We start from the raw sequence: 26633 nt of genomic DNA, 5'->3' as shown, positions 1-26633 counted from the left end.
AGTGACAGAATCTCCTTTGGGAGATTCTTCCATAAAATAAAAGATCTCATTGTCAGGAAGATTGCTAAGGATCAGCCTAACTTTTCCCTTTTCTTAACTGGAATTTGCCTTCTGTTTTAATTCCGAATCTCATTACGCCTAATGGCATTGCCCAGTTTCTTCCTAAATGGCGCCCACCCCATGCTAGATAAGCCTCTCAACATTACACAACAAAGTGTCCTTTTTGCTCCAAATCTGATAGCCTTAATTTCACCACATTGGTCAATGCCATGCCTGATATACTAGGAGTTCTGCTTGCCAATCACTCAACAAGAGGGCAGAATTCAGTACGCCCGAAAAAATTCAGCTGAAATTTGATCTACTAATAGAGTAATTTTCATGCTGTGCTCCTTGGCAGGAGCAATCTTATCAGGGAACTAATTGCAATGAAAGTGCATTGACCTAAGGTCAAAGAAACAAACAAACAAGCCTAATTTGAGCCTTATTTGAAGTACAATAGTCCCCATTTACCTGTTTATCAGCTTAATGTAGCTGTCACTCAGAGAAACTGGATACTAGTTGTGAAGATGCACAAGATGTGTCAATATGCAACAATAAAAAGACTAGTTATCTATAGACCAGACTGCTTCTGTCGTGAATTGAATAGAGTTTATTCTGTGATGTGCTGATTAGTCAGTGGTCACATGGAGAAGTTTGTTCACATTTGACGGGACCTGTCTGGTGGTGGCATCTTTTGGGAGGAAAATAAAAAAACTGAACTGTTGATAGGATTTGAACTCTATTTCTTCTAGATGTTGCTCTTACAGCATTTCCAGCTGCCCCAAGCTGCATCAGTGTGTGGTGAGTGTCTGTTACAGGTCCCCGAGAATATGAAAATTACACCCCCATTTGGAAAACCTCGGCTTTTTAGCTCCAGCTGAAACAGCTCATGCTTTTAGCTCTGAAGGTCCCCTGTTGAACCCCCAATTAATAAATGGGGCTACACCGTGAACGCTGGCATAAGATGGAACTTGGTGGAGTTGGGGCGAATGAGCACCAAACTATATCAGTGGGCAATGGGATGTGCTCATCACCCTTGGAAACAGGCTAATAAAGCTTTATGGACCGTTTCTTCTCGTGAGTCTGTACTCATGCAGGACTAGACTTCCAGGTGCTGAGAACGCACAGTGGGGGACCAGAGTTTCTGAAGAGATCAGTCTCCATTTAGTCACCTAAAGTGACATTTGTTGACTGATTTTTTTTATTTTTTGGTTAAGTTTCAGCATTCAACAGAGTGAGCACTCTCAGACCCTGGTCATTGTGGCCCTACATAAGAGTTGAACTATTCTGAAAAAACTGTCCCCAAGAGTCCTCTAATTTGTTGCTTTCTGGGCTACACCACAAAATAGCATACATGTCTACCTGAGAGCTAGAGGTGAACCTGTTGTGGTTATGGAGGAAATAGGAAGGGGCAATACTGTTCTGGGTAGGTGAAAAAATAAGTCCTCCTCCACTGAAATATTAAGTCATCTGATTTTTCATTTTGCTCTTCGGTGCAGAGGTGTGGGGACATACAGTGCTACAATACCCAAACGGCTCTGCATTAAAGAAAACCAGCCTCGCCTTTTTCGATTCTAGGATCGCTGTTAGAAATGTTTATTACACAGGGGGGCAGTAGCACACCATAAAGATGCAAAGTATGTTAATCCTGCCTGGATTGATTTATGGGCATACTGTGGGGGGTTTGTAGCATTTGTTAGATATATGTACATTTGACAGATATTGGCAAGAGGTATTAATTAACTTCCAACTTTGTCTTTAATAATTAGCGATCAGCATAAGGAAGTTTGTATTTGCTTTTGTGACACAATCTGTGAATTCTTATCCTTCAGATATTTCTGAGGCTGTGTTGCTCTGCTCCGAGTTTGTCGTAAGGCTGTTTTCATCAGCTCAAGTGTTACAGGTGCCATCAGGGGCCAGCCTAGAAAAGGCTATGGTTGAGAGCAAAGTAAAAGCTTCCCCTTATGCCCTCGAGTCAGAACAAGTATTAGACACTTGTGTCTAACTGTACCTCTTATTGTAAAACCGTTCTAGGTAGGTTTGCTGTTTTACACATACCAGTCGGCTTAGTGCTTTGCTGGACCCGGCAGAGAACGCTGAGCAGCTTGCAGAAGGGAGCCCATAACACTCATGTCATCCAAGTATCTCAGTGCGCTTCCAAATCCTTAGTACATGAAGTCTCATGATACTCCTGTGAGCACGTAAGTCCTGGCAGTACCCCCTGCTTTACAGATGGAGAACAGAGTGGTTAAATGACTTGCTCAAAGGAGTTAGGAGAATAGCAAGGCTGGGGAGCTCTAGGAGGGGAATTCAGGATGATTTTGTTGGCTGGATTTACTGCATTTTTGTTATGTTTATGTTGCTGCCAGTGTAGTGTGTGTGTGTGGGGGGATTGCCTGAGTTTGGGTGTGCCACAAGAATCTATCTAGGGTAGCCAGGGATTGGCCTGGGCTCTCAATGTGTACTAATAGAACAAACTTGAATGAATAACAAAGAAGTAAATAAGATCATGCACAAGTCAGTGGTAGAACTGGAAAGAGAAGCCAGGAGTCCTGACAGACAGCCCAGTGTTCTAGCCCCTAGCTCACACTCGATGGTAGACTTGTGCAAATAAATTATGCATTAAAAAATGCAGTGTTAACCAATCCAAAACTATTTGCACATTTGACATGAATTTGCTGAATAGTTTCAGTCAGAAAACAATATTTCAAGACTTAGGTGCCATTGACAAAGTGCCCTGAGGGAGAGGAAAAAGAGGTTTTAGTTGTCTCTCTTAATTTGATTTGACCCAAACCATTTATCTATGTATGTATATATGTTTGGAAATGCCAGCAAACAGAAAAATCTGTTGTTCACCCAGCTCTATTCTTCATACTTAAAACCCAGCCAACTAACCTACACCTTCAGAATTTGAATGAGGTTTTTAAAAAAAACTCAGTGCCCCAAGAGCAGGATTCTTTTCGTTGATGTGTTTGTTAGTAACTCCACCCATGAATTCACCAAAACAGTTATCCACCTCAGTTTATAATGTTATCCCACCATAACGCAGGCTATTACACAGGGAAATATTTTAAGGTAACAAATTTCTGGCTATTCATTATTGGTTGTTGTTTATGTGGTGTGACGTAGTGCTGTCATTGAAATGAACTCTGATATAGTTAGGAGCAAATAATACCTAGGCATGCTGTGCTAATTATTTTTGTGCAAACCCAATTCATTGCTAATATAAATAGCAATATTAATCATAGCAAGTATTGATATTTCGGCAGTGTGCTTCCATTTAAGTGGAGCTGTACAAGAGAATTCTTGTTCACTCAATAACATGTACACTGAGGAAACAGGCATATGTGATTTTTAAATAGTCTTTTGATCTCTTGGTGTGATTAAACTTAGTGACAAGTCTATGTGTGAAACAAAAGAAAAATCATCCAGTAGTTAGAGCAGGGGACTTTAAGGACTCCTGGGTTTTTCCCGTGGCCGTGCCATTAACTCCATACGTAGCCTCGGACAAGTCCCTGTCCACTTTTTGTGCCTCTGAATACCCATTGATAAAATAGGTGTAATCCTCACTGTGATGTTGTGAGATGTAATTTAATGTTTAAAAAAATCACGCTGGGATGCTCTGGTAAAAAACTCAATGCCAAATGGTATACATGTAAAGTGCAATGATACATTGGCAGTGAATAATGAGAACCCTGCTGTGGTCTTCTTACGGTGTCATAGCAGGGACAACGTTGGTGTGAAACAGACCTGAAGAATTTCTCCAGAGCAGGGGTGACGCAGACATCCCTTCACCACCTCTGAGGTAAGGAACATGTGGAAGGAATGGCTGGGTGTGGGAAGGGCTTTTCTGCACTCTTGCTATTCTGGTGGCAGGACCACAACTAGCCCTAAGGGAAAGCTGCTGTAAGGTAAAGTACCTGCTGGGGCTGCTCTAATTTATGCTGGGAAGTAGGGGGAAGGTCACGCTAGCCTCCAAGCCGCCCAAAATCTGCATGGCACACACACAATGTTAAACTACCTTTGGACTCTCCTGGCTTATGCCTTATGTGAATCCCAGCACAGGATCTGGCCCTGAGGGAGGGGAAGGTCTGGCGGCCTTCAGCAATTCACTTCTATACCAGCTTGTGATTTTGGGTCTTGAGCTTCTTGGAGACAGGAAGCTTAGCCCCTGCCAGAGCACATCCTTACAGTGACTGCTTCTAGCGACTGCCGGTGCTGATGGACTCCAGTGGGAGTTTGGCCAGCAATGCATTACAGGGCCATGTGGTTATCCTGAAAGACTACTTCCTCCATTCATAAGCACTGCAGCTCATAATGTATGCAGTGGCTTCTGATTCTCCCAGCTTCCCTTTGCTAAATATGCAACATGGTCTAGAAGCCAGTATACCGGTGTAATACACTATCTTTACATATTGCAATTTAACCTGAGCATAATAGCACTTTCCCTTAGACGCAGAGCTCAATCCTGGCCAAGGAATAAACATACCGTTGTAAGCATCAGTCTCTTTGAGACATGGGGTAGCTGGGGCGTAATTTTAAACCTGCTGTAGCAAGTGACCCCCCCCCCCAATATCGCATTGCTCTCTATTCCGGTTTGTGAGTATAAGAAGTGTTGCTTGAGATGGTTTAACATGGCTGAGCTATGCAGAAGCCTCAGGCATCAGTCCCACCAGTTGATCTAATTGTGCTAGTGCATCTAGAACAAATGATCTCTGAGTTATTTTTCCCTTTCCTCCTCCTCCCTCTTTAATATAAGGATTGTGGCTCAGGGCCTCTTTGCCCAGAAGGTCTAGTATTGGAAGCAGCCAAAACACACCAAGCTGATGAGTTGGGTTGTTGCAAGTGTTACAGCCGGCCGGTATGTGAAAGGACGTGGGGCAAAATCAGGAAGCAGATTGCCTCCCTCCCCCTGCATCCCCATGGAGAAGTGTTTGTGCACATAAAGTTAATTTGGGCAAGTCACATCATCTTCCTGTGCCTGAGCTTCCCCACCTGTAAAATGGTGACTAAAATACTTCCTGCCCCATAGGGATGTATAGCACTGGACTAAACCAAGAGTACTTTTGGCTTGGGAAAATTTCTCCAGACAGATTTTTTTGTTTGGCAAAATCAAAGCCAGGAGGGGCATTCATTTGCATTCAACCATCTGGGGGGATCCGGGTGGAGTGTTCCTGCTTTGAACCATCTCTACTACTAATTGGCAGCTTCACAAGGGTCTTGCTGTCAGTGAGCGCACTTGATTCTCATTCTTGATTAGCCCAATACTGAGGATGAACGCGGTCATTAGGAAAATCAGTGTTGGGATGTTTAGGTGAGTTGCGTGAATCTAATTCACTGTGCAAACCATGCCACCACGGGCACACAGGCAGAGCCACTGGCTTGGAAACTGTAAGATTAAAGATTGGCACGGGAGAGATCTACAGGTAGATCTACAGTGGGCAGAGATCTACAGTGTGCGCCATGTCGTTATGAGTCAATAAATTAGACGATGATGTATGGCACAGTACATCATGTTCTTGAAGGTGAGGCATATACAATGTGAAGTATTGAACACATCAAAGAAAGATGACTCTTCCTTTGGGAATATCCCTGCATATTTTTTGCATAGCAGAGCCCGTGCTCCCTAATTTTAAAATTTAAGTCTGTGTGTGTGTGTGATGTGGGGGGAGGAGGCATGTGTGTTTGTAAGTTTTTGGGGATGTGTGTTAATATACATGTTAACATTGATTTTTAATGTAAAGGATTTTTTTGTTCTTTTACAGAAAAATAGGTATCAATAAGAGTCTATTATTTATTGTTTGTCTTGTGGATGCGTCTGGGGATTCTAGTCATGGGCCAGGACCCTAAGGTGTTAGGCTCTGTACAAACACAGAACAAAAACGTGGTTCCTGTCCCCAAAAGCTTATATGGTCCCTAAAGTGATCTATCCAGAAGAGGCTAGGAAGTTAAAATCCTGGACGTATGCTTTGGGCTATTCATTTTTTTCCCCCTGAGAATTCCACAAACATCCCTCAAATTGTCAAGTGTGGCAAATCCTTTTAGTATCAGATACTACTTCTGTCACAGCCTAGAAATCCTTCCCCAAAGTGCTGGCATTTGTGAGATTGACTATCAGCCAGTTCACTCTCATCCATGTCCTTCTCTGGAAAGCAGACATCACCTAAAGAAAAGGTACAGCACCCTATGTGAGCAATACATAGATAGTACAACCAGGTTCTTTTAATGACAACAAATAGAAGCTTAGAAGAGAGGAACAAAATAAACAAGATAGTCATTACATCATTTTTTGGTGCATTACTATGCAATTAAGTTTGTGATTCAGTCTGTTGATTGATTTAGTACTGGCGGGTTTGTCTCCAGAAAACAATTGGTTATTTCAGATGGTACTAAAATGACTTCCCCTTTTAGATCATTGTAATCACATGAAGAAGAAATTTAGAGTTGTGTTTTCCTTTCATTGGCTATTAATAGTCAATGAGGCTTTACTTAGGTGCATAGGGAGAGATCCATTTCCTTTATGGCAGCAAGAGAGACATAAATTACATTAAATTAAGGAAGTGTCCCTTCCCCACCCTCCATGCAGACAAACCTTTGTGTTTGTTCTCCATAGAAAATAGATAGACATTGATCTTATGCAATACAGCATGGAATTTAAAATCAGGAGTTCAAACACATTTCCTTTGAAGGATGTTTTTACAAGGCCCATGGCAAAAGTCATCTATAACAGGGAAGTGAAAAGTTGAAAGTGATGGGGGTGAAAAAAACCCTCTTGTTACTTTGAACTGTCTTGCAATTTAAAGCTACAGAAGAATGGGAAGGATTTGAAAAAGATGTGACCTAGGGTCCCCATCTTAATGGGTTTGCAGCATTTAACAGGCAGCTGTCCAGTCTGCAAACCAACTCCTATTCACTGTCCAATACTATGTATGACAATGCACTTGCCAGTATGGGTCACTATGGTCACCCTGCTTTTACTCAAACTTTCATTCTAGATAAAAATGAACATTTAAAAATGACCAGAGGTGCTTTAATTACCTCAGTCCCTCAGGCAAAAGTGTATGACTGTCTCTACCTTTTTTAAAAAAGGCCACCTCTTTTATTTTGTATTTGAGTTGTGCTTTTATAGTGCTTTTGTGGTTACTGGTCTGCTGGCATTCCCAATATAAGCCACTATTGTTCTTGAGGTGGGTTTGTAACTTAACTATTTTAATTTCCACTGTAGAATATTGATACACAAAACCCAAGGCAAACACATTTTAAAATTAGTCTCTTATAATCAGACTAAATGTCAAATATAAACAATTATACTATGTAAGGCATTTTACATGATATGTATGATACAGATATGTATATAATGTATCTAATATCCATTGCATTGTATAATTGACGCCCGTGGAGCTGGTCAGGCAGTGTCACTCTCCCAAAAATAACACGTGGTTTGCTTTCCACTCCCTCAGCCTCTTTCAAACCTCCTGCAACCCATGTGGGGGGACGGGGGGGGAAGGAAGCCCATTCTACAGTGCTTTTCATCAGTCTATCTCAGCGAAACAATTACTGACCTCACTCTAGTTAGCTCCGTCTACATGTGCACACATGTTTCTTAGAGCAAAATTTTGGCCACCACGAATGGCAGGGTAACCAAAGTAATGAACACTTTATTTCAAATACAGGGCTGCCTTCAATGCTCCAGAACTCACTTATCCAAAGCCTGGTTGTGTCCTCAGTTAAAGACAAAGGATGTTCCATAAAAGGAATGGTCTCAGGAAAGCCTGCTGTGTGTTTCTGCCGATATCTGGCATGGAGGAGATTGGGGGTTGGGGGACAGAGAAGGGAGCGTTTGAGCGGAAGTGCTTTAACCTCAAGGCTTTCGCAAAGATTCGTGGATATAAATAAGACTGTTTAGATAGACTGCTCCCCTCCCTGAATCTTGGTCTCCCTTTCACAGGCTCCTACCCCCGGACTCCTTTCCTTCAGCTCTGGAACCGACCACCACCCTGCTGCTGCCCAGGCAGCAGGTCGCAGGCCACTGCTGGGCTGGCTGCTCTCATTATCTGAAGGCTTGGGGGTGTTGCCTGTAGATAATCAGGATTCATCAGCATGTATCACAACATATTCATGACAAGGGGCATGTTTTACTTTAGGCTGACCAAAACAGACAGTGAAATTCTTTATAACATGAGCATTTTCTTGCTAAAACCTGTAATACTTTTCAATGGCTTCTGGGCACTTTTCCCATTTATTTCTAATGTTGTTTCTGCAGATGCTGAGGCCTGATGTTCAATAAAACAGGACTCAGGATGATGGTGAAAAGCAGCAGCTTGCAACTTCATTATAAATATAAAAATACCCAGGTGACTAGTCCCTACAGCTACCAGTCAAACCATCACAGCTCAAGGGACAGAGCCAGTGCCGTAGTACAGAAAAATGGAGGTTGTTGGCTCCAAATGATGATTCCCAGGTTTCCTTTCCTGTGGTCAGGGCCTTTCTGATATCTCCGCAAGGGGCCTGACTTGTAGCTGCAGTTGGAGCTATCTAATGGGACCTTATGTCCCAAGCCTGTGGCCTGCTTTGGGGAGGAGAGAAGGAGAAACCTGCCTTGTGGCACAGGATGACCAAGTTAAGCAGTTCATTATTGCCAGCAGCAAGTGTCCAAAAATCATGAGATTGGTTTAAAAATCATAAGATTTCTTTTTAAAAAAATCTTACATTTTGGGTGCTTTTTGATTTTCCTTTGTGTCTTTCTGAGCATCGGGGTCAAGGTTTTCTCCACAGCCATGAGGTTTTAAGAAAAGCACCAAACGTGACATGCAAAAGTTGACAAGACTGGTAATGTCTGAGGTTGTGTTTTTCCCCCTCTCTGACCCTGAGTGCTTGAAGGGAAGATAGAGTTGGTGTCTCTGTAATTGCCATTGAGCCAGTGTGTAAAATTGTTCTTGTTCAGCGACTGGTTTCAGATACTGTAGTTACACTAATAAGGCAAATCCACTCCCTTGTACCGCTACTGTTCTGCTGTATGAAGGGGAAGAGTTTGATTTGAGGGTGTGTGTGCACCCCCTGTATGCACCCCCTTGGTGTGGGGGCTCCTTCTGCTTTATGGGGGGCAGAGTTGAGGGAACACTGGGGCAGGATAAGAGGATCTGATGCTGCACAAATCCTTCGGTCCTACATTCCATTGAGCTGCCTTCTGAGCTGGAGCATACTGTGGCTTCTCTGTAGCACAGCTCAGCCATCCTACAAGCTGTTAGGATAGGATACTCCTTAAGGCACCTGTAAAGACCTTCAGTGCTGAGCCTGCCTCTCCGCTTGCTCTCTGGATCCCTGCATTTCTTCTGATTATCTCATTCTATACATCCCAATAAATCCATTTAAAGTAGATCAGTCAATTACACTGTGGTCAATTACTGCTTCTCCACAAACCTGACATTAAACTTTATAACTTGCACAATTACCAACCCTGCACTTGAAACAAATTTTTTTCTTTTTTTTTAATGGAAAGCTAAACCCAATCCACTTTCCAGCAGCTGCCTTTTATTTTATCCATCTGACAACAGGTCCTAATAATTTAACCTGAATAAGGTCACTTACGGCGATTTATAGACCCTGTTATTCCTCTTTATGCATCCCCACTCTGCTCCCAAGGGATGTAACATTTAAATTAACCACTCCCATACAATGCTTCCTTTGTTGTACCTGTGATAACTGAACTGGGTCCTTAACTTGACCCTGATATGAGCTAACGGGGGAAACTTTTCTTCCAGGCAGTCTGATTTCTGGAGTGTAATTCTCCCCCTCCCCCTCCCAGCAGTGACTCATGGGAGGAAGGGTGGAGATTTTCTTTTTGCTCTATTTATGCGCAAACCTCTGACATGAATGCTGCTGTGAAGTGTTTGTAGGCTGCTGTAGGGCAGTTGTAGTTCTCATTTAGATAATTTTTCAAAAGACTGAAATCTTCTTATGTATTTGTTTGTATTTATTCTAGAAATGCAAGGACAAAGATATGGCAATTAACACAGAGCACACAGAGAAAGTCAACTTGCTTAAGCGATGCCAGTGTTGCAATTTCTCTCCAGCCTGTGGTTGGGGACCTTTTAGATTAAATTCATTAGTTCATGGTAGTTTTAAGATGTAACATAAGCCTCCAAAGGGATCTTAAGCTTTTCTTTTTTATTAAAATGAAATCTTCCCTTGGCATTTCTCTAGGCATTTTTCCAGTCACAAATAAAAGGGACTCTACTGAAAGATATTCTGCTGTTCACTTAAATGCCAGCAATCCAATTAAAGGAATATTTAACCTTTTGCAAATAAAGCTATGGCTAGCACTGCCCGTTGGCTACAGGGGAAAAATTTTTAAGCTTCTTACCCAAGACAGATGTGTGTATTCACAATATAGTTTACAGTGTTATGAGCCCAGAATCTATTAAAATTACTCTGTCTCAGAAGGTCAAATGGGAGCAGGTTCAACGAATGTGCTCGTAAGAAAGCTCTCATCAGATGTCCTTCTCTAAAGCTCCCTATGTCAGCTTTCTGTGCTAAACAGAGATGGCCTCAAGCCACAAGTTCCATCCCAAACTTCAGACCCTTCAGAAGTGGGTGGTGCTGAGATTTATAAAAACAAAGATCATTCCCAGCCTGTAGAGTTAGATTTGGGTTTTGGTTTTCCAAAGTTCAGAGGCAACTTGGTTCAGGCCCATCTGTCATACTAAATAATTCCTAACCTGGGCATCAGGTTGTCTTGCCCTCTTGCAAAATCTAAGCAGTTTAAAGCAGCCCTGTTATAATTTTGCCTTGCTCCCTTGGCGTTCCTGATAATGTATGGTGGAGCGACACCGTGGGATATGGCTGTGTGTCAAATTATGAACTCTCTCTTGACCTGTTTTAGGCACTGTCAGTGCACAAGCCTGGACGTGCCCGAAGGCAGCCTATTGTACTGCATTCCAATCAGCTGCCTTGCCTGAGAAAGTCTTTCAGCAAAAACCTAACGCCCAGTGCCATCACAGAGCAATCTAAGGCCACATTCAACTACCAGCCCACTCCTATGGAGCAATGCTTTTTTTCTACACAGGGTCCTTGGGGCAGGGGAAGGGGCAAGTATGACTGGGGGATCTGTAGCATGCTACAGCAAAGGTTGTTACAAGGAGGAGGGAGAGAAATTGTTCTCCTTAACCTCTGAGAGTAGGACAAGAAGCAAGGGGCTTAAATTGCAGCAAGGGTGGGTGAGGTTTGACATTAGGAAAAACTTCCTAACTGTCAGGGTGGTTAAGCACTGGAATAAATTGCCTAGGGAGGTTGTGGGATCTCCCTCACTAGATATTTTTAAGAGCAGGTTGGACAAACACCTGTCAGGGATAGGCCTACATATTATGTAGACTATCTTGAGTGCAGGGGACTGGAGTTCTACGATCTGGAGTTCCTCTCAGTTCTACGATTCTGTGTCTCAGAGATGGCAGCTGTATTTCAGACCAAGGTTCTGCTCTGTGCGGAGTTAGAGAGAGGGCTTGGCTGACCATTGCCATGCGTAAGGAGGACTTGCAGGACACAGAGGACAGGATGGACTCTGCCAAGCCTGAACAACTGATGAACCTCCGACATGCTTGACAAGGTGAGCGCCGACCAGGGGAGGGTACATCTGAGGACTTTGTTTCCAAACATCTGTAACTCTCGCGGGTTTCAAGAGTGAAGTCACCGTGTTAAAAAATTCCTTTGCTGAGAAATGTGCTCCTTGGCTTCTTGCCATGTTGTCCCTGACAGGGTTATACTAGAAGCCCACAGCCCAGGTGGAACTCTGAGGAGACGTGTAAGTAACTAAGGAGTGTCTCTGGATTTGGGGCTCTAGGGTGGCTGGACTGAGACAAAATGTCTGAGTCTGGGAGTGTGCCCTATAGACCCAGAGCTAGAAACAGCGATGAGACTCTGTTCCAGACCCAGGTGGCTTGGAAGCATGTGGGTCCCAGCAAAGGGGTTTCCTGAGGACCATACAGGGGGTCCTGAGACAGGTTGTAACACAGAGCAGCTTTCATATTTTTGACCTCACTCCTGTTTTTGTTTGCACACTTAATTTGGTCCAAATCTGTTGCATGTTGCAGCTGGAAAATTGGGGTATTTGTAATGAAGAGCTAGGCCTTTCTCAAGTTACTGTGGATAGGTGTACTCAGTTCAGCGTTAAAGGCTACACCAAAGATCAGGCTGGATTCGCTTAGATTGTAAGCTCTATGGGGTAAGGAGCTTCTTTTTTTGTTCTGTGTTTGTGCGGAGCCTAGTACAATGGGGTCCTAGGGCTCCCAGGTAATACAGATAATAAGAATGATCAGTGGAACAAACTGAGGGTAACACTGCAAACTCGGTTCAGATCTCCTTCCTGTTGAGACTGATTTTGTTATCTTGTCTAGTGCACTGAGAGTAAAGTTTGCATGTAGCAAATGGGCCTGTGGGTGTTAGGTGCTGAACTCCATGGACTTTCAGTGGAAGATACTGACTTCCTTTGGAAAGTGCTTTGAGATCTATGGATGACAGAGGTGGGGAGGCGGGCCATAACTCTGCACTTGCCAAGGCCTAAAAGAGGAGCATTATATATGACAAAGCACCACAATGAAGAACATGTGCAAAAATTACTTCTGCAGACCTTAAAATGTTGAGGGATTCATTCCTTCACTTCAGATAACTCTTTCTGTAATCTCAGGTTCCAGATTCTCCCTCTGCCACCAATGTCAATAACTGTCAATAATAAAAATGAAGGGACACAAAAGTTGTGTGGCGCTTTGGGACTAAACTGAGTGTCAACCGTGGAAAGGAGGAGGTTTTGGTTTTGCAAATTGAAAATGAACATTCTCCAGGTTCACTTTCTCTGAACCACAAGAGTGCAAGAGGTTTCAGAAAAGAACGTTTCAGTGTTGGTGGGCCTTTCGTGAGAAGGCAGCCCAAGGCCTAATTTAAAATGAAGAGTGTATTTATATGTAATTTACTGAGATGAATCTGCTACTGTGAAGCCAAGAGGATGCTAAAGGCTTCCTTATGTGGGTAGATCACTTGGCCGAACCTGTCTCACAAGGATACAGAATATAGATATGACCAAATAGGCTGGGTTTGTTTGTCATGTAGTAAGGTTATTATTTTGCTTTATACAAGACCATTGGCTGAGAAAGGAGAGGGAGAGACTACTGGCAGTCATAAATCTACCTTTTGTAAAGGAAAATGAGCGCTGTTCCAGACTTGAATGCCAAAAGTTGCAGAAGGCCTCTTTGATTGTGTATAGTTATTTCCAGAGCACCATTTCTACACATACCCAATATATCAATCAGGCTGCAAAGGTTCCATAGTGTTAAGATAGCAGATCATAATAGCTATAGTAATTTGCAATAGGATGGGCTACTGAGTGTCTCTAATTGATGGGGATACTTATGGCCCATTGTCTGCACTTCTGCTATGTTTGTGGTTTGCCAGCTGGCTTATTCTTTTATGTTTGTGTTTCTCATGCTGGTGACTTGGCCTGTATTTTTTGTGCTGGTTGTAGTGCAGATGTATTTTTTTCCCCCTGAAAGATCTGGAAAAAACCGAAAGCTGCTTCTTTAAAAAAAAAAAAAAAAAAAAAAAAAAAAAGTTTAAAGCAATTCTGCTTTTTGAAACTGCATAATTGAAGAGCTCTGAAATAATTGGCTTATTATAGTGCACCCGTAAAAATGAATTTGCATCTCATTTATGAACTATTAGGTTCCCTATCATATGGGACTGATTGTTCTTAATGTGACTTGCATGTAATTTAGCATTCTTTGTTAAAACACTTTGTATCTAAATACTGAGATGGATTCAATACCAAATCAGAGGGCTGAATGCTGAATTTTGGAGCATTTGAGATCCAGATTGTGCAGCTTGAACCCATAGCGTTTTATTTCCCTTGACCTCCTAGTTTATGCTCCACTGAAGAAACCTGAGGACACCCTACTTTTCTTGGACTTTACTTCCTGCAACCTTTAGACCTCAGATTGTGAGTAGCATGCCATTCTTCTGACTGGCTGGGACTTCCTTAAAGGTGCTTCTCTTGATTAATCCGTTATTGACTGCATGCAAGCAGTGGTTAAACTCAATACCAGTGCATTCTTGCCTGCACTAACATGTCTGGCATACAAAAGGTAATCTTCCCAGCTGGTGTTAATAATGAACTTACACCATTAGAGAATTTGGCCCAGAATCTTTATACTTCAATATGTGCAAAGGGTTCCGATAGAACATTTTTAAAGCCATCGGGTTTCAAAACCTACACATATCATAATGTCCAAAATGCAAGTGCCCTATAAAGTGAGGGAAAGATTGTTCAAACATAAAGAACCCAGCATAAAGAAGTCAGTGATTACTATCTCTTTAATATGCTTCTGTCAGCACGTCCTGTTATGTGAGTAACTGTAAGCATGGGTGATCATAAGCACTAGTCTTTAATATCTGTGCCACCATTATGACTTGAAGGAGGGACTGAGATGACCAGAATAAAAATGCAGCAAACTCAGGGCCACCTTTTAGAACAGAGGAAAATTCTTAGTGACTGCTTTACAAATAAAATGGTTCAAAGGAAGGGGAAAAGTCAGCCTCTCGTGTGAAATACGGCAATGATGTCCATTTCTTGAGGATACAGTGAACTGTAAATTTAGAATCATTTATCTATAGTACCTAGCAAATTACTGAAGAAATGATTACGGTACGTTTAAATGTTCTTGTTTGTGTTCTCCAGTGGGTGTAAAAAATACTGCCATTGTCTGAAAAAGATCTTATGGTTTTAGAATTGAGACCAATATTAATTCATCTTCGGAAACAGTCAATTAAAAATATTAATGATAGGTATTTAGTAGGAGCAGATGCATATGACCAAAAGATCATGTGCTGGGAGACCAGTTACCTTCAGAAATACTTTGGATCTCTCTCTCTCTATGTGTTTTTGGCAGTAAGGGATCATAGAAGAGAGGTCTTTAATCAGTCTCTGCTGGAATATTTGGTTTAATCCAGTGCATAACCCTAATGTTTTCATTTATTATGTGAACAATAAGGCGGCTGGCTAAGTGGCATACTGCATGATGTTAGAGCAGGGAGTACTGGACTGGAAATTTATAAAAGGATCTTGTGCTCCTTCAGGAAAAAGAATATCTACAACTCCATTCATTTCAGAAAAATAACAGAAAACGTGAAGCATGTTAACATCAGAATGGCAATGGGGACGTTCTGCATTGCTATCAATGCTCTTCTTGACTATAAGTGCTTTCAGACTTTCAGTTCAGCAATTTAATAAATACAGCTGGAATACGTTATTCCAAATAAGCAGGGAAGCAGAATTTATCCCTTTAGCTCTGGAACAGTAATTTGTAATATAGATTAAATTTGGCTTCAGAACTGTGGAGGGACTGCACCTTTAAGAGCTACCACATCATTTAAGGAAATTATTCACCTTATACATTAGAACAGATTAGAAATGTGTCAGTATCAATCTTGGGCATTTCCCTGATGTCATGTGTTGTTAGGGAAACAATTACTTCACATCTGAGTAAAAACCTTACTTTGAGGATCAAGCTAATGCAGCATATGGTGCACTGTAGAAATAGGGGCTGTATATCTTGAGATTGCAGGCAATTGCCCATTACAGTAGTTGTTAACATATTTCTTCCACTTCAGCTGTTCTACTGTATGGCAGACTTTGTTGTTGTTGTGCTTAGAAGAGGTTTTACACCTTAGAACCCGTGGAAGATGTAATAATGATTCGTAGTTCAAGGGTTAAGCACAATTGATCTGTTAGTTTTCAGAGGCCTAGTGCTCTGTTGCCCTGGCCTTTGAAGGATAAATGTCTTATTCAGACAAATCCAGATTGCTTTTCAAATAGATTCAGTTTGCTGCGCACTGTTGTCAGGCAATACCACTGTGGAACAGAGACTGTTGGCACAAAGCAGCAAGGAATAAGTTTTTAGTTTTGTTGAGAACTTTAAAAAACAAACAACAACAACAACAAACCCCAACCTTTAGTTTTAGTTTGGAGAGTAATTTTCAAAAGTGACTAGTCATTGTGTATACCTCTATTTTTGGATTCCTAACTTCAGATACCTTCAAAGTGCTGGATTTTCATACAGTGGGTGTTCAGCATTTTCTACGGATCTAGCTTTTGTGAGGTGTTTTAAATGGGACTTGCAGAATTGCTTGTCACTTTAGAAAAGTTGGCAAAACTTCCATTGACTTCAGTGAGAGTATCACCTGGACAGATAAAAACCGACTCAAGGCTTCAGGATCATCTCCCCCTTTATTTTGTTTTTATATTTTAGAATAAAGGATCAAACTCTTCCATTAGAGAGAGAAATGGTAAAACAATGTTTTCTTCTGTTGATAAAAACTCAATAATAATAATGTTCATACCATATTTACATACATACTTATGTATAGTTATTTAGAGATGCTAAGTTAGAAGAAGACACAACACAGTCACTTCCCAAAAGATCTTACAATCTGTGGACCAAATCCTGAAATCTTCACTCCATTATTACTTATGCAAAACTCTCTCTTAAAAGTCAGTGGGTCAAATCCTGAAGTCCTGACTGTGAAAGTCAAGGAGCAAAGCCTTAGCTGGTGTGGAGTGATGACAATTTACCTCAGCTGATGCTCTGGCCCTCTAACAATGGGTATCTTTAAAAAGGCCAATTCTGAGGGAAAGAGCAATACAAGGATTTTACCTGTAATCACTATTTCTCAATGAGTTCGGAGTAATTGAATGTACTGGTGCAAATAGAAACATGAGTTATACTGAAGGAGAAGGTTCTGTAATTGGTTTGTAATGGAAATGGTGTGTGCGATGAGGGGTTCAACGTAGTGGCAGCTGTAGTCACTGATCCTATTGATAGCAAGCAGATGGTGAAGGTAGGGTGACACTGGAATAAAGCTGAGGACTTGATTTACCAAACACTAACCATCGTCATCAAAAGAACAGTTACACAATTCTTGCACTTCTCCTCAGGCAGCTTTCTGGGCCCCACTTACGGGTGGCTTAAGATTTGCACATTCACTGGACAAAGCAACATGATGCACTGACCAGCATTGCCACTTGTCATCGCACAGGGTCAGGATACATTATAGCAAGGCTCCTAAGGACATTGGCAGGGAGATTTGTTCTCAGGCACTGGCTCCCTGGAGTGATTGAACTGGGCCAGTCCATCAGTACAGCCCTCTTGTTCACCCACTGTGTTGCTGATCGAGCTTTAGTGTTCCTGTGTATTCCCAACACATGACAGCTGCAATAGCTAATACCAGCCATGATGTAGGGAGGAATCACCTGCCTCGACAGAGTAAGTTGTAAATGCCTGGATTATTTATTTATTTATTATTTATACTCAAGTATGGTTCAGAGGTCCCAGTCAAGATCAGAGCTCCTTGTAGTAACTCCTACACAAATACATACCAGTGCACCATTCCCTGCCCCACAGTGCTCATGCTTGAAATAGACAAGATGGAGAGAGAGAGCAGGAGAAATATTTATCCCTGTTTTACAGCTGGGGAGGTGAGGCGCAGAGAGATCAAGTGACGTTCCCAAGGTCACACAGGAAGTCAATGGCAATGTTGAGATCTGAGCCCCAGTCTGATAACCGCAAGAGCAGCATTCCTCTCCTTTGTCAGTATTTTGGGTTATTTGATAGGTTTTTCTAAAGCATGCTAAAACATAATTAAAAAGACATTATGAATACTCTTCTATAAATCTGAATGGTTAGAAGGCAGAGAGACAGGAGGGAGTAATTCATATACCTGTTACCATGCTCATTATTTTGTTGCACTTGTGTTTTTCATTGCCACAGATAACCTCAGAGAAACCAGGCTGATTATCTGCACAGGAGGTCATTTTTGCATGCTAAAGGGAAACACTGGTACATCTTACTAATTTGATTTTAATATCTGTGCCACACTATTGTTTGACCTAGAAATTAGATTGCTTTTTACTAATATAATTGGCTAATTAAAATGTCTTGTTCTCTAGGAGATGGGGAAGATACCCAGAGTCCTTATGTGACTAGGGACATAATAAAGTAAACATGCATACATTCTTAATTCATGCAAGCCTATTTAGAACACAAGGAAAGAAATATGCTCAAAATGATTTTCTTAATATTTCAGAGAAATTAAGGCCCGATTCTGCATGGAGGTGAGTGTAGAGGAGGAGAAGGGGTCCTTTGTCAACACGCAGTTATTTGACCATTACAGATGCCCTGTATTTGCAATATCCCTTTACTGATACATATCTTAAGTGAAGTTAATTCTGAGATGCAAAGAAATGCGGTTGATTGAAGATGCCCAAGAACTTTCCACCCCAGCAGCGTTAGTATCCTTAGTTTTGCCACTTGGCAACAAAACTTTGAGGCTCCCTTGGTCTATGGGGTGGCATCTCTTTATCACCAAATCTGAGTGCATGTGCGGAAATTAGTCATGGTACAGCCATTACTTCCATCTTTCCCTATGCAGGGAAGTGGTGCATGGTCAAAGATGTGGGGAATGGATGGAATCCTGGCTCTGCTCTTCCCCAACTTACTAGCCATCACAGATGAGCAGAGCAGAATGGGCCAATAAGCAGATTAATTCCCTTCAGAGCCATTTGTGAGAGCCATACTTCCCTCCCTTCCCTTGTGAGAGCCATTGTTGCTCCTAGGATGCTACATCCATGCATTACCCCTCATTTGGGGTACAGATAAAGTCGCAAACTAGCCCAAAGTGTGCAAAGTATATTAGAATCATATGCTAATTGTTTTTAATTTGTATGTGCAAATGATTTTAACTAAATGTAGACTTCCCTATCTTCAATTAAAAATGCTGGATGTACTCCAAAATTACAAATTCCTTCACTGAGCCAGTAGGGAAAAATAATGAATTATAGCTAATATAGCCATGAAGCCAATATTTGCATAAGTAATATGAAGCTAATGTGTGGATAAAATTTAATTTTAAAATGAAATATTATTAAAACAAAATGGTTAATGAATTTGGACACATTATTGAGCAGGTATATTTGGCAGCTGGCTGGAACAGATAATTCCATTAAAGGTCAAGTTGAATCAAAATCTATATTGAACATTACATAACACATCTGAGATATTTTATCAACTTAAATGGGCTCACCTTCTCATTTTGTTGTGCTTTAACATTGTTAGCCTTCATAGGCATTGCCAATAAATGCTATCTCAGTGTCAAGGGGGGAACGCATAATAAAATCCCTGGGTCTGATTTTCTACTCTCTCACTATTGTAACTGCATTGACTTCAACAAAGACACTCTAGTTCTCATGAGTGTAAGAGCAGTATCATGCCCTATAAATTGTGTTACCAATTATGATTGATAACTAGATCCATGTTGGTGTTATCATGTAGACAATCATTGGCTCCCTTGTTCTCTGCCAGATATGCGTCTACAGAATAGGTAGTAAAAGGTCCATTTCTCATTTGATTTGTTTAAAATATTTAAAATATTTTAAAGTGGTTTGACCAGGTTTTTCTTGGCATAAGATTTCAGGGACCCAGTCCTGCTTGTATTGAAGTAAAAGGCAAAATTCCTCTTGACCTTAATAGTGCAGAATCTACTGCTACTACTGATCTAAATACAGAAAAGAAATACACTGTTAAATGTTCTTCTGTATTTCATTGCATAGTTGAAGAAGAGGCTAAATCTCACTCACCATCCCGACCAGACTTGTATTCCAGGAGTGCTGGCAGCCTTGAGAGAGGAGTTTTGTCTCCATAAAAGTCATACTGTAAGAGTTGCATCTCCTTTTTTCTGGAGATGCTTCACAAATCAATTGGTTGCATTTTTCAAATTACATGCATTTGAAAAACCCTGTGAGACTGAGTGTGTCCATGATTTCCAGATTACTTGCTAGGCGGGGAAATTGACCAGAATAGCTCCCTCTGTGGACACTCTGTTCTGGAATACATGTGACTACATTCCAGAATAATTACTCTATTCACACAACAGAGTAAACATTCCAGAATCAAATCACTTTTATTTCAGAATAGGTGTCCATATGGGAAAACTATTCCAGAATAGCTAAATTATAGTGGAATAGGTCCGACAGTCAATTTCCCCAGCGTACACAAGGTCCTGAAAGGATTGTGGGGGCAATATTTATGTTGTTTATTCCTTCCCCACTGGGACACGTGAAACTACATTCCAACTAATGTGTTGTCAGAGCTCTAGTACAACGAAGATCACCATGCACGGTAGGCTTGTCTTATTGTTGACAAATACAGAGTAATTCTTCTGGTTGGTTTGCTGAAGTCTCATGTGTGTCAGGCACAACAGGCATACCCTCGTACACACTGGGACATACACATCCGATTTATAGCCAATAGTTTCAGTGCAGTAGTCTTCAGTTGCATTTATGCTGTTGACCACTACAAAGGTGGGGTTCTGGAGCAGCTGTTTGCTGAAATACTGTGTACATAAAACTGTTCAGAAAGCAACACCTGGATGTTTTATCAGGACATCCTGTCACTCCATTTAGATTGTTACTACCTACCTTTTGTCTCACAAAGACTCCATTGAAACAAGATAGGACTCAGTGAATGCCTGGGTTAACAGAGGAAGAAGTGAATCACTGTCAGGTGTTTTGAGGGTATCACTGTCATGACTGAGGAAGAAATTCATTTTGATTGTTCGTGAGGAGAGGAGTTCTACTCTTCACCTGTCTCTGTGCTGAAGCAAAAACACTTTGAGCTCTTAAAAAGGTGAAAACTACCAGGGCCAGATTCTCAGCTGGTCTAAATCTGTATTGTAACATTGAAATCAATAGAGCTACATCAGCTTTCACCATCTGAGGATCTGGCCATATCTATGCTCTTTCAGCAAATGCTGGGATTTTCAAAGGAGCCTAAGGGAGTTAAGTACCTAAATCCCACTGAAATTCACACACCTTTGACTTAAGTGTCAAGGACATACATGTCAAGGACATGTATACACCCCCCCCCCCATTAAATTCAATGGGTGCCAAATATATATTAAATACACATTGAATATTTCTCTCTCTCTCTCTCTCTATATATATATATATATGTGTGTGTGTGTGTATGTATATATATATATATATATACACATAGAGAGAGAGAGAAATATTAGATATATTTTCCTTTTGTTTTTACATTCTATACAGTTGGTTTCTGGTAGAAAAAAGAAGAAATTTCCCCCACCCCCACGTGTTTCATTTTAATTATTTGTTGTACAATTTCTTCCCCAGGATGGAGGTAACTCCTGTTTCCATACTAAGAATAAAGAATGGCTGTGAGGCTAAGATCAAGACAGCTGTGGTTGATATGATAAATCAAGATGGTTGGCTAGTCATTTATAATCAGACTCCAACATGCAGGTGGCCCTCTGAAATCTTTATTGGAATACTCAGTGTTCATAGAGGAGAAAGATATGCAAGAACTTATGTATAAATTACACATACAATATACATTATTTGTGCATGAATATACAGCACTTCCACTCAGCTGTAGAACTGTCAGTTCCAGTACTAGTCAGTCATCTCCTTTTCTTGGACTATAATAGAATTCTGTCTCCCTTAACTTTGAGTTTAACATAAAAATATCATAATGTTATTATATAGAGCAATGTTACACCCTATATGGCTCTGGTCATTCCCATCTCAAAAAGGATATCACAGAATTAAAGGGCATTGACTACAATGCTAGAAGGATCAAACTCTTAACCTCTGCGTATGCTATGACTCATTCTGCTGGATTCCACTTACTCTAAGAATTAGCAGGTGAGTGTTTGAAGCAAACATGCAAAAATTGCTTAAAATGGCAAAGTGCCACAAAGGATACATTCCATGTAAAGGAATTCCTGCCAATAAATAAGGAGCACGTAGGGCTAAATTAGTCCAAGCAAAACACAGGAAGCTCTCCTGTTAACTTCACTGAGAGTTGCCCAGACTTACCTAAATTAGAGTTGAATTATGTCCTGAGTGTATGTTTAAGTTCTAAACTGCTGAAAGACCATCTGAAAAAAAAATACACCCATGTTTTTTAGACCTCTGTAATTCAGCAACAGCTGAGTGGATATAAACTATATTTTTGATAAATAGATGAGCACAAATTGTATCTCCGTATTGATAACTTGGATGTCAAGTTTCAACCTGATCTGATTTGGAGCTGCAGACTTATTAAACCCTGAAAAGTGGGCTTCATAATGGAAATAGTAACTCAACAAACCTTAATTACAGCTGCAGCACTGGCATATCTTTTAACACACACTAAGCATATAAGATGCTACAAGAATTCAGTATGAGAGAGCTTGATCTGGTGGGCCTATTCATTGTGAATAATATCAACAGTGAATTTAGACCTTCTTTATGTTAACATTGCTTGACCAAGCCTTAACAAGGGCCCAATCCTACCCTCACTGAATTCCGTCTGAGTTTCACATTTGATTTCAATGGGGCAGCATGCAAGCCCCATAAGAATAAAACAGAAACCATTATTAATTTTTGTCATGCTGAATATTTTGGAGAGAGTTTCAACAGGACAATGCAAACGTTTTCTGGTGTTTTACTTGGCAGCATGGGAGAATTTGAAGAGATTATCTGCTTTTTGTTTTGTCTTTGTTTTTTAAAGCTTCATTGGAAACTACTCCATTCTAGGTATGAGATTTATTACTTTGCATTCCCTACTGGCTTGCAAACTGTACCTGGAATGTATCATGAAAAGCGTAATAGAATTATAATGATTTACTTTTCAGTAGGATTAACTTTGGTGGCTGCAATGAAAATAATCTATAAGCGAAATATTTTCTTAGTGTTTTCCTTCAAAGGAATACAGTGTTAAAAATTGATCAAAATCCAGTGTCTCACAGAAAGTCTGTGTACTACTCCATGCCTTCTATAGATCATTTAATTTTTCTCCTTTTAAAAAATACATAGTTATTTATTACATTTCCATTGTCTTTCTCTTGGAATGATTTCAGATTTCCATTAAGTAACTGTACTGATTGAAGAATAGGTACCTCCTAATTTCAAGCCAGTTAAATATTTTCTTGTCTAGAAGTTGATACTTTTAATATCCATGCCATTAATACAATTGTGTGAGCCATAAATTACTTTGGACCAGCCTCTGAGGTCCCATTGTAATCAACAGGGACAGTCCTGCTAGGACTATAACTGGGAAGGACTCCTGATGGCATGATAGGCTAATGCCCAAAATGCCAATTATGGCCTGATGTCAGGCTGATTGCTCTCGGGGATCTTAGAGGGACCCTGACTGGCCAAATGTGCGCTGGATTGATTCCCTCCACTTAATGGTAAGTCATAAGCAAAGACTGAGTCTATTCAGTCTCTTCTTATTTTCTTCTCAATACACCCCCTCCCATGGCCCTGCAATGGCAGAGTTCTTGGTTTAGGTACAGTAATGTGCTGTTTGTTTACAGGATTGTTCCTACTTTTGGATTTGTTCTTTATTAACTGATAGGATTGTTTTCTCTTCTGCTTCAAGAAGCTTGAAATATGGATGGGTAAGTTGTTTCCTGTATTCTGTTCACTGGAGTTAAATACTCTCTTTTGTTATAACCTGACATCTCTCTCATAATCACACATTTCATACAATGTTTCATAAAGATTCTGCTGAGTGAATTAAACTAGTGAGACCATCCAACTGTTGACAATGGTGCACTGTGGGTTAAATTTGGGTTTTGAAGGCACTGGATGATACACAGCATGATAAATTTTTGCCTATAATAATAATTTTTATGATTGGAATGTATTGTTAACTTGAATCATCATAGTTTGCTTCTTTAGGCCCTGATTCAGCAAAGCACTTAAGCACACAGTTAGGTCCCATTGAAGTCATTGGAATTCAAATAGATTCTTAAAAATCAGCAAGTGCTTGATTGCTCTGCTTTGAATCAGAGTATTAATGTATGTTGTGGAATGTCACTTTCTTTGTAGCTTACATTAACTTGTAGCTTACATTAATTTTAACTTGTATTTACATACAACACAGAGCACTGAGGAGAGCAGGAGTTAACCTGTAGCAAACACAGTTCCTTTGTTGGGATGATGGTGGATGCTCAAAGGACATTTGCAGCTGTTAAACTGGCAAACTGGTTGGCAACTGGTAATGCAAGTTTGAACTACAGTGTGGAGGTGCATCATCATTAAAATGCTCAGGTAAATGTGCTTCCTGTTGCATGGGGAATTTTTAAAAATATCTGTGCATCTGCCCTTACCCCAATTTAAATCTAAATAGATTTGAGGTGTAGAAATTAGGGCTAGCTCTGAAAACAGAAACCTTAGAAGAGTCTTCAGAACCAAAACTCACTCTGTCAAAGCCCCATATGATTGAAACTAGACTGAAGGGTTTCAAGATTTAGCTTGAAGGGCTCAGTGAACCCTGAACCAATTTCAGCTTCATTTACACAAACCATTTGGGGCTTTATTTCAATCTACTCCTCGTGTGCCATGCAGTCATTTACTGTGTAACTCATGGAAATAACTGACAAGTTAATGGGGGCTGCATGGATTTTTAATTTATCCTGTAATCATGTATTTTATGTACAGGAGGGGTTCTCCAACTTTCATAGCATGGGCCACCTCTTTAATGGAGAGTGTCAATTGGAAGAGAGGCATCTATAAGACAATCTCACAGATCTGCTTCTCCCTACTTCAGTCTTATTGATGAGGCTTGGGTGCTTTTGAAAACATTACCCCAAGTTGTTTTTGTAAATACAACTTAGGCTACGCTATTTTTCATGTCAATGGGGCTTATGTTCCTAAGGGCCAGATTTTTAAAGGTTGTTAGGTGCCTAGGATTTTTATATCACTCAGGTACCTAACATGGATGTCGAGGGGAGTTAGGTGTCTACACTCTTTTAAGAATAGGATTAGGTGTCTGTGTCTTTAGAAGCCTAAATATCTGTAATAAACTGTCCCCAACTGCCTGTCACTTTTGAAAATTTTATCCTTAAAGTATTGTAAACAGTCTTTTAATGTAATTTAGCAGATAGAAAGAAGGAAAACACTATGTGATCAGTCAGCTCTCCATCAATCACCAGCAAATATTTCCAAGATCATAACTAGTCTGTGGGCCACAGTTTGAGAACCCCTGATGAACAGTGTTTCAGTGTGTATTATGATCTCACTTTGCGCTGAAATCAGAATAGAATACAATTTGCTAACTGGGTTAAGAGACAGCCTGCTGTCACTTCAATGCCTGTAGTGAAATGCAATTTTGTAATTTCTTAGAGCAGACCGATTGGTGAATGGCAACAGACGCCCCCACATGGTTACATCTTTGTATAATGGCGAATCATAGAGTGATGCACTATATCACAATTTGAGCTCTCCAAGTGAAGATCTGTTAAGAATATTCCTCTGACTGCCCTTAGGTATTTACTCTTTATTATTATTATTAGCAGTATTATGATAGCGTCCATAACTTCAGCAAGGATTGAGTTAATTCAGAAAGACTTCCTTATCAACTCAATTCAGCAAAGTGTAACCCTTGCCTGCTTGGTGCTCTGTCCCTCTTTTGTGGCACCTAGAGACTGATGTGGCTGCTACAGCCTTAGCTAAGAGCCACGTGGCTTTTAGCACATGCATTAGAGGCACATACACTAAACTTCAGAGGTCCTAAGTTCAATCCGTTTGACTGGGGTCCATTGGTGTCACAAAAGCGCTTTAAGACATATGATCCAAAGCTCAGTGAGGTAAATGGAAAGACTCCCATTGATTTCGGTAGGCTCTGGATCAGGCTTCTAAGACCTGTATGTAAGCAGCTCTCTACTCAGCAAGACACTTAAGCACATGTTTAAGTCCCATTGACTGCAATGCAATGCTTAAATGCTTTTCTGAAATGGATCCTATAACAGTTGAAGCTATCGTGGCTTTTTAAACTACAGTACTTAGTCATAATTTTATGATGTCCATTAATCTATGTTAGTAGTAAATTTGCAATACTTGAAGAACGTGAAGTATCCTTGAGTATGTATTTAGTCCTGAAGGTATATGTATGGGAACAATTTATTTACAGGCAATTTTAAAAAGAAAAGATATTTTTAAAACTAAAAACAACCACAGGCCATGATGGCAAATCTCAGTGGTACCATTCTTGAGAATTGTTTGGTTTTAAGAAGTTTTATTACATTAACCCAGGGGAAAAAAAAACACCAAATTTGATAAACTACAGATAAGAAGCACAATACTGAGGTTAAGAGATCTATGAGCAGTCATTCAATTTACACATTGTATGTGTAATGTATTTTCTTTTGTAATCAGATTAGTCCTGTCAAATCATTTGCCAAAAAACAATGACATTCATTGTTCAGTATTCAGAGTAGTGACATTGCACTAAAATTCTGCCATTTAGCTAGCAAAGAAATACTCCAGAACTGCTATCTACAAATACCGCAAATGAACACCCATCAATAATTAATTTCATGTCAATACCAAATCTGCTTTTCTCCATCGGTGCTGGGAACTCACTATTTGGAATTTGCTCATGCTTTCTGGAGGATTTTAACAAAGAAAAAAAAAACCTGAATATGGCATTTTGGAAACTGACCACGTTCAAATTAAGAATTACTTTTTTCATGCAAACTTTTATTTTAAA

This window comes from Eretmochelys imbricata, chromosome 17, assembly GCF_965152235.1.
Source record: "Eretmochelys imbricata isolate rEreImb1 chromosome 17, rEreImb1.hap1, whole genome shotgun sequence".
NCBI lineage: Eukaryota > Metazoa > Chordata > Testudines > Cheloniidae > Eretmochelys > Eretmochelys imbricata.
The sequence above is the reverse complement of the archived record's forward strand: the minus strand, read 5'-3'. Positions refer to the sequence as shown.